The 9,975-nt window shown below is 40.6% G+C and overlaps 1 pseudogene; it reads right to left on the bottom strand.

The window, feature by feature from the left end:
• Window positions 1-2,711: 2,711 nt before the first annotated feature.
• LOC147417919 (uncharacterized) lies at window positions 2,712-9,745 on the bottom strand (annotated as a pseudogene).
• Window positions 9,746-9,975: the final 230 nt, after the last annotated feature.

Genomic DNA, 9,975 nt, shown 5'->3' with positions numbered 1-9,975 from the left:
TTCAAAGGCCTTTCAGGACTTTTGTGAGTCAAAAGGTATAAAACGTGAACTTACTGCTCCTTAAAATCCTCCTCAAAATGGTGTTGCTGAGAGGATGAATAGGACCATACAAGAGAAGGTCAGAAGTATGTTGTCTAATGCACAGCTGCCAAATGGGTTTTGGGCTGAAGCTGTATCAACAGCTGTTCATCTTGTAAATAGATCTCCTAGCAAGGTTTTGTAGAAGGATTCAGTGCCAGAGATGGTATGGTCAGGCAAAATGCCCTCATACAAGCATCTTAGAGTCTTTGGCTGTGAGGCATATACTCACGTTCCAAAGGAATTTAGGAACAAACTTGAGCCAAAGAGTAGAAAGTGCATCTTTCTAGGCTATGGTAATTCTGGTGAGATGGGGTACAGACTTTGGGATCCCGAATCCAGAAAGGTTGTCCGCAGCAATGATGTTCACTTTAATGAATCCAAATATCATTCTAAACCAGAGAGGGTTGAGGAGATTAGAAGAGTTTTCTTCCAAGAAGATGGACCTGCACGTGCAAGACAAAATGTCAGGGCTCAAGAGGAGCAAGGACAGGATAGAGTGGAACCACAGGTTGTGGCTGAGCCTGAGCCACCTATTGTGCGTAGATCTGTACGTGTCACGCAACCTCCTGATAGGTTTGTTCCATCTATGAACTATGTCATGTTGACTGATTGCAATGAGCCTTCATGTTACAAGGAAGCAGTGTAAATGAAGGACTCCGGGAATTGGCAATTGGCCATGCAGTCAGAGATGACAACTCTGCATAAAAACAAGACATGGAAGCTAGTTAAATTACCACAGGGCAAAAAGGCTCTAGCTTGTAAATGGGTTTACAGGTATAAGATCACCGCTCATGATAGTCATCCAAAGTACAAAGCAAGGCTTGTTGCCAAGGGCTTTAAGCAAGAATAAGGCATTCACTTTGATGAAGTCTTCTCTCCGGTGGTCAAGATGACTACATTGAGATGCTTTCTTGCATTGGTTGCCATATTAGATTTGGTGTTGCACCAAATGGATGTCAAGACAGCGTTCTTGCATGGTGATTTAGATGTGGAAATTTACATGCAGCAGCCAGAAGGGTTTGTTGAGAAAGGCAAGGAAGATTGGGTATGCCAGTTGTTAAAGAGTCTTTATGGCTTAAAACAATCACCGAGGGCATGGTACCATAAATTCCACAAGTTTATGCTTTCTCAAGGCTACAAACGTAGTGAGTTCGATCACTGTCTATATACAAAGAAGGCTAAGGATGTTAGTTGGCTGATCCTTACTTTGTATGTGGATGACATGTTGATTGCTGGCAAGCACTTGGAAGAAATTTCAGCTTTGAAGTCAAAGATGGCAAAATCATTTGACATGAAAGACATGGGTGAGGCAAGTCATATACTTGGTATGCGCATTGAGAGAGACAGATCAAAGAAGTTGATTTGGTTATCTCAAACAGAGTATATTGACAAGGTTTTGCAACGTTTCAATATGGAGAAGGGAAAGGCACTGAGTGTTCCATTGCCACCATATGTGAAACTTAGCAAACAAGATTGTCCTGTGTCTGAGGAAGAACAGGCTGAAATGGATAAGATTCCATATGCGTCTGCAGTGGGTAGTTTGATGTATGCAATGATTGCTACTCGCCCAGACATTGCATTTGCAGTAGGAGTAGTAAGTCGATACATGTCAAACCCAGGCAAGAAACATTGGGAGACAGTGAAAGGAATATTGAGATACCTGAAAGCTACAAAGAGTATGCGTAGATGCTATGGGAGTCAGAAGCTAAGTGTAAAGTGTTTTACAGACTCAGATTATGCAGGTGACTTAGACAACCGAAGGTCTACGTCAGGGTATGTCTTTACATTGGCTGGTGGAGCAGTATCACCGGCGTTCTAGATTACAAGATTGTGTTACTCAGTCTACTACAGAGGCTGAATATGTTGCAGCATCAGAGGCATGCAAAGAATCAATTTGGCTTAATCGACTAGTAACAGATTTGGGAATCAAAGAAGAGATGCCTGTGTTATATTGTGATAGTCAAAGTGCTATACAATTGGCTCGCAATCCAGTTTATCACTCAAAGACAAAGCATGTGGATGTGAAGTATCATTTCATCAGGGAAATGCTCGAGGATAAGCAACTTCAGCTTGTCAAAGTTCACACCACAGAAAATCCTGTTGATCTCCTTACAAAAGGACTTCCCTCAGAGAGCTTTGCGCATTTTCGCAAGTAGTTAGGTGTAGGGTAGTACATCACTTCTCTACATCTCTTGTATATTAGCTTGTATAGTAGCTTCTCTCACACTTAAAGTACCACATTGGACTTTAAGTGGGAGGTTGTTGGGGTATAAAGCCCAATGTGGTCGCCTAGGTAAGTGGGCGGGCCGCCAGGTATGTACACATATTCTTTTGTAAAAACCTAATAAGAACTCACTATGCTCTACACATTACAGTAGAGCGAGTTCATCATATCGCCGTGCTCTTCTTCTCGCACTCTCTCTCTCGCGTCGCACTTCCGCTCGTACTCCTTCACACATGACTGTACTACAAGTGCTTGTGTCGAGTGCCTGGACTCTATATTGTCTGTCTCTCGACTCCAAAGCAATAATAATAATATTAAGCTGGTTCAAAATTAATTTGTCGATACATGAATTATTCACCAGTGCTATTAATTATAGTACCAGATAATGGGGTCTGATGAGGTTTGATCACAAACGTCCTGATGGCAGACACCAATTAAAAGACCTGATGAAGATTGACCACAAACGTCCTGATGGCCCCCGAATATGCTTGTGACTCATCGGATCCCTTTGATGCAGGCGAGAAAGCACCTTTGATACAGTGCGCATATTGATATAGTCAAAGATGCTATCGTCGTCGACGACCACGCAGGTCGACCCCATCTTCATCACACTATAACTGCTGTCATTAGAACTGCTAGATTGTAGGCTGATCATGCGGCTGCTTCCCATAAGGGTGAAGCCCGTCCGGGGATGATTGTATGGAGCTCAACACCGGGGCTACGAAGGGCCCTCGCAATTGTCCCGTCCCAGATCACATCCTCCAAATGGAGATTGTAGTATTAGGCTCAGGTAGTTTAGTCTCAGCAATATTGCAGGCTGCTCGCTCGTTTCTGCACTCTGAGTCTTTCTAAGGCATAGCATTCACGTTAGAGCTCAGGGAAATCAAAGTGCCATCCTTTGTCAATGTGTATAAGCTTCTCAGAGACTTTGCACCATTTCTAGGATCAACCGCTAGATCAGCTCATGATAATGCTGCGCTTCATTTTCCGTGTGATGATTTAGACGATGTACGCTTTACTCCATTTGCAGATCTCTCGTTGCAACATTCATGATTTTTGTGCCTACAATCCTTTGTCGCCATGCACGGGCTCCACCTTCTTGGAAACTAAATCACTTTGCTTTGCTGGGCTCTTCCCTTGTCTACAATATGGACTACCCCTCATGGGGCTCATGCCCTGCACTTGAATGCCTGTCAAGAGGAATCTCATAAGCTTGGTTGCAAGCTCACTGGCCGAATGCACCGAGTCGTCACATTCTCTGCAAAGAAGAGCTTAATCTTTAACATGCAAAAGAAAAATGATGGCTTCTCTTGAAATTATGCAAGCCCAATTATTACAACAATACTCCATTTCAAAACTACAGCTCCTAGAAAAACAATGTTTAAGAGTAATATTGTAAACACATATTCTGACCTAACATGGCTATAATACAGCTTATACGTACCTAGTGGATGTTGCTAAACAAGCTGCCCTCTTCCCTTTGCTCTCTTTTGCTACAGGCATAGGCTTCTGATAGGTGAACGATCGACTACTAGCTGCATGGGCTTTTGCACTGGTCAAATTACTATCGTGCAATTGCATCAACAGTGTACAGTTTTTCTCATGTGGCCGTTGAAGCCGGTGCATGAGCTTGGACTCTCTCTCTCTCTCTCTCTCTCTCTCTCTCTCTCTCTCTCTCTCTCTCTCAATCAATCAATCAATGGAATAGCAACTTTTTAAATGAGATAATCGAGAACGAGCAGCCATAAGCAAACATGCAGCATGCCTTTGTCTTTTTAACGCACACCGAAAATGGGATGACTATCACACAGTCGAGGCAGTCTAGTATATCTCTCCAACCGAGAGAGAGAGAGAGAGAGAGAGAGAGAGAGAGAGAGAGAGAGAGAGAGAAACATAATACTATTAAAACTTTTGAAAAAAAAAGACATTTTAAGGTCATAAGATCATAAGTGACCTCAAAGATCTATCTGACCAATCTTAAACTAAAGACCTATTGATAATCCATAGAAAATTGATACTCCATGAGAAACTTGAAACCAATCTGCCACACTTGAGCGATAGAAAGGTTGTTCAATCTCTCGTTATTCACACACACATTCATGAGAAGAGAGTTTAATTTTAAATGTCCTTTGGAAACAATCCCATGAGACCTCGGAGATCTACCCTACGGGTCTTGAACTCAAGACCTGAGAGAGAGAGAATATATGTTAGTTAAGGAGAAGTTAAGTGAAGTAAGTAAATCAAATGGTTGCGGCAACATATCCTAGATAGAACATCCCGCCCTCTCTACCTAGAGAAATAATCACAACTAGTTGCCAACAATTTTTGGGTTTGGTATTGATGAATAAGGAAATTAATTAGCATTTTGAAAATTTTGATTAATTTTTCGATGTATTATGAAACCCTACAATGCTCGACACGAGCTTGAGGTTGCTTTGTAGATTTATTTTGGAGCATTCAATACATCCACTCACAATTTTGAGTTTGAAAAAAAAAATTGAAAATGTTACCCTAGGGGTAGACCTAGTTCAATGCAAATATACACATGGAGATCCATATGTCATTTGAACGATCTCATACAACCAAAGCACATATATAGATGTAATACAAAATTCCAATGCACAAAGACATATGGTACCCTATCACTTTTGGGATTTTGGTATCTCATTGTTTAATGATGATATTTTTCATTTTAACAACTGCACATTGGACAAAAAAGTCTTGCAATTACTTGGTTGGCAATCATGAATGTGAGGAAATTCTTGGGTGTGAGAGAGAGAGAGAGAGAGAGAGAGAGAGAGAGAGAAGGGGGTATATGGACAAGGAATCAAGCTTTCATAGATTGAAAAACTTCAACCATCAAGAATAAAAAGGGGAAATACCAAAGTAAATCTCAACTTTGAATGATTTTTTATCAGTTTCTACATATACACCCTAGCATTGTGTAGGTTTTCTTCAAGAAATTAAAATCGTGAAAATTTTCCAGGAAAATTTTATCATTAGCAAGGAATAGAATAAGGGAAAATTCATTCTCTGTGAGTTTGGCTCAAGAGAGAGTGAAAAAAGGGATCTAGGCCTAAGTGTGACTATCATTATCATGAACTACCTTACTAAGACCATTGTGAGTTTTTCCTTGTTTTCACCGTAGCCAAGTTACTAACAAAGATAAAAGAGTCAATCTCAAATGAATAAATTCTTTATGAGTGTAAAAGTAGTTTAAAAGGCACCTAAATAAAGTCTATTTGACGACCTTTTGCACACCAAAACTTCATGAAGGCTAGAATGATATAACTTCAACAATGGCAAGCATGTGTTTCTTTGGTTGTAGTCTATGTGATTGAGTGCCATATACAAAATATACAATGAACATCAAAAGAAATTAAGAGGATTCTCTATGTGGAGAATTGAGGTAGTGGCATTTTGCTAACAAGGTTAGCTAGGCCTTCACTTGAATGGCACATAACATTTATATTGCACATAAGAATCTAGTGTTGCGCGTGGCTTCCATACGTCGCTCGCTTTTAGCTGCTCATTCTTTGCTCGTTAAATGATAGCACTCGTTGAGGGCATACCATATAGCATGATCAAACCAGATAATGCTTGATTCACAAGAGGCCTTAGGGCCAAGAAATCGACAAGCGCATTTGACATAGGGCCTATAAAAGTTCCAAATAGACTCAGTGTAGTATTCAGAGTTACTTTTGAAGAACTCCATCAAGCTGTTTGTACGCACATACAAACCAGTGTTGGAGCCACAATTCTTTGTATGAAGAAACCGCATAGTGAAAGGGGGTCACCTTTATCAAGAGATTGGACGCCTCTTAATAATTTGAGTCATGCTTCTTCCATTGAAGATCCGGAATATTGGCTTTAAAAACCTAGGTTTTGATAGAGATAGGAGCTAGGAAGCCTTTGTTTGAAGGGGCCCAAAGGTGATGGTCCACACCAAGGGATTCAATTTCAACTTGTCTGGAAGGCAAGAATGGAAAAACCCGAGAAACTTTAGGGACCATTTCCATGATGAGAGAGGTCTCATTGAGAGAGCACATCTCTTTTTGAAAGGCCAAGACAGCATCAATGGCCACGGGTCCCTGCAAAATAAATTGTTGGATACTATTTATATTGGGATGGATAGAGTTGAAACAAACGCAGGGGTGAGACCACATAATTTGTGTAAATAATTGGTGAGTTCATCACCTTTAGAAGAGAATTTGGCTAGCTCTCCTTTGTGTGCAAGTGTCGGGGCGGGAATGTTTCAATGAATTCAGATAAATTTGCAACCCCTTCCTTAGAGTTGTTGACAAGTTGGGCGAGGGTATGGACACACTTATCAAACGACATGGTTTGAACCAAGGAGTTGTCTAGATCAGCTAAAGCCCCTGCTATTAGTTCAAATGCCGTAGGGTCATATTAAATGCATCTAAGTACCTGAAGCGAGGCTTTAGAAAGATGCTCTGTAGGAAGCTCTAACCCTTGAGATAGTGCTAAGTTTTGCATAGTCCATAAATGTTAATTAGAGAAATATACAACCAAAGGTAAAGAATTGGTATTCTCTTCACCCTTCAACTAACCAGGAGAACCTATAAGGGGCGTGTGAAAAGATCCCCATCCCACAAGGATCAGTCCAAGCTAAACTATCTAGGACAACAATCGAGGGATAAAATATAGTAACTAGGTCTTTAAATAGTATCAATATTACTCTTGGTGTAAGGTGTGTGTGTGTTTCAATAACAATATAACATGTACACCAAATAATCCTTACAAATTACAAAAGACACTAGAAACTATGTCAATGAAAAGGTGGTATAATTCCCATTCATAGTACAGAACAGTCTTTATACACAAGTACAAGAGACATAAAAGTCCACCATCTTTAAGCCAAGGAACTTTGAAATCCATAGTTAAGAAGGTAACCCTCACCTACACCCATGGAAACAACACAACATATAGTTAGCATTGGCATCGTATGCAAGTGATGCATGGGTATCTCACATGTTATAGATGTCACCCAACTAAACTATTTTCAAAGACAAATAATAATAAAGGTAAAGCTAACAATAACATATATTCAAATGGTTACAAGGGTTTGCAGGGAAACCATGTGGAGCCCCTTTTTCTTTGTAAGCTCTCATGAGATAAGGCCGGAGACGAGTTTTATGAGGCTTTTTAGCCCCGCAATGAACCACAAATACATGTTTCTTAACTTTACAGAGTTTGGCATTAATTTCCGCTATTGTTTTTGGGTCAGTAATAGTGCTCATACGTGTAGTCAATCTATACTTTGAAGTCGCCTATAACACAAAGAGATGTTAGTAAGTATGTACTACACCTTCTTAGATGGAGTCAAAAAAACCATATAAAAGGTAGTAAGTATGAATGCTCAATTCCCCTTAATCATAAACACGTAGAGGTGGGATATTCCAAAATCCCCTTGTTGCTCCAAAGGCCAAGGGAGTGTTCCGCCAAGGCCCATTAAATAACATAAAATTGATGCAATAAGCAACCATATTTGGCCACATGAGCAGCTACTATAAGGTAACTATCCTCAACCATATTCGGTCATATTTCACACCCCTTCACAACCATATTCGGCCACAACGTCCATTCTTAACCATATTCACAACCAACCATTCACAACCATATTCGGCCACATGAGCAGCTTTGCCAAAGATCTGGCACACAACAATCAACAGGCATAGACCGTATATGAGCCTAAAAGGCAAGCTCAATAACAAAACCCTAGAGGCACCTCATCAAAAAATTAACCGCGGCAGTTGCCCTAGTAAAATAGACCAGGCCGGTTATCTTAAACCTCTCAGAAGTAAGCCAATACCTACCCTATATTATAGGGTCATCCACCAAGTTGTAAGAAAAAACTTATGTCATTACTTTTTCTTTTTTTTTAATCTCAAGGCAACCATTATCCTGCATTGAAGGAAGGGGATGAGGACAAGGTATACAGAGTCAGACCAGCGAGCTCAAAACCCCACTCTCCCACTTAACTCCTAAAATGTTAGGTACCATCCATTAAGAATCCACCCACTTATTTCCCATTTAAAAATTCACCTAGTGACTTTAAACCATTACTCACAAGAAATTTCCCAAGCCAATACTAGTTACTGAGACCAGTCCCCAACTAATTATACCTAGGAAGTGGCAACAAGCCACTCCTATATACCAGAAGGAGTTAAACTGCATATAAACAACAGTGTGTGTGTGTGTGTGTGTGTGTGTGTGTGTGTGTGTGTGTGTGTGTGTGTGTGTGTGTGTGTGTGTGTGTGTGTGTGTGTGTGTGTGTGTGTGTGTGTGTGTGTGTGTGTGAGAGAGAGAGAGAGAGAGAGAGAGAGAGATTTAAGAAACAAATGTATAGGAACTCTGTTTCACCAGGGGCACCCTTGTCCTTCAAATTTCCAAGATATCATGATTTTCTTTTGTATTATAGTCTACTATTCCATTTTTCACCCACAAAAAACGAGAAAAATGCCTTGAAATGGATAAAATGTCCAACAAAAGGTAATCTAACATTGGTATCCCAAATTATGAGAGAACTTGTCCAATTGACGAGACTTTTACCAATTCTAGGATATTTTGGCCTTTTTATTTTTAAGAGTTGAAATGTGGGCCAAACTTAAAAATCTATACACTTTGAATTTTAACAAGTATGGATGCCTATAAAAGTGAAGTGTGTGTATGCGATGCATGTGTGGAGGGAGAGAGAGAGAGAGAGAGAGAGAGAGAGAGAGAGAGAATGGTGTGAGGTGGAGTAGAGTGGTAAGAAGAAACACTCACTCCTTATTCTCTATGTGTAAAGAATACGTGAGTAAGTTAGTAGATTTAGTGGACGATCGAAGACATCCAACCTCGGGCAAAGGCACAACGCCTTTACCCCAACAACCTCCCACGTAAAGGCAAATGTGCCAAAAGTGGGTGCTACTAGCTAAACTACTAGTATGTACAAGAAACTATGTAAGAGACTCTCTCAACCTTTGGATACTGGCTCGATGAGTTGATCTACATGCAACCCATATCAGCTCTAGTGATAGGCAAGCGTGTGTATCCATGCTAGAACCTGCATGTAAATCCCACAAACAATTCTGTATGGTCTACAAAGCGAAGCAAAGTGTCATACTACTGTTAGTCACCGTACGATTGACAATCACTGTTTTGAAATACTCCCATTGCAACTGCTAAGTCGGGCCTCGACACTAACAAGTCAATCAGATGCCCGATCACTGACGACGTCAGCGCAAACCTGGTTGTCCTAACCTCCCATGCGCTATCTACATGTAATGCATCACCAGGACTACTCACCGTGTAGTATGGATGTGTTAACTTCAAGGTTGGGATGGCTACGTCCCTCTCATCCATAGGGGAAATTGTGGGTCTTGGCATCAATTCATCGGCCTCTAGCATGATCATGTCGAAGAACTCCATGTCCATCATCTCTACATGTGTTTCTAGGAAGAATACCCGCTCTATCTTTGCTTGCACAAACTCTGACAACACCTTCTATGTCTCACTAGAGCACCGTTGCTCTACCTCTATCTCTATAGAGTCTATTGGCACGTCATGCACAGTTGAATGCTATGAGCATGGTGGAGCTACATGTGGGAAAAGATTATTAATAGTGTTTTACTTGGAAGAGAAGATAGCTCTATGAGAATAAAGAT

This window comes from Adiantum capillus-veneris, chromosome 30, assembly GCF_014529385.1.
Source record: "Adiantum capillus-veneris isolate H3 chromosome 30, ASM1452938v2, whole genome shotgun sequence".
Classification (NCBI taxonomy): domain Eukaryota; kingdom Viridiplantae; phylum Streptophyta; class Polypodiopsida; order Polypodiales; family Pteridaceae; genus Adiantum; species Adiantum capillus-veneris.
This window is presented reverse-complemented; position numbering and strand designations above follow the sequence as displayed.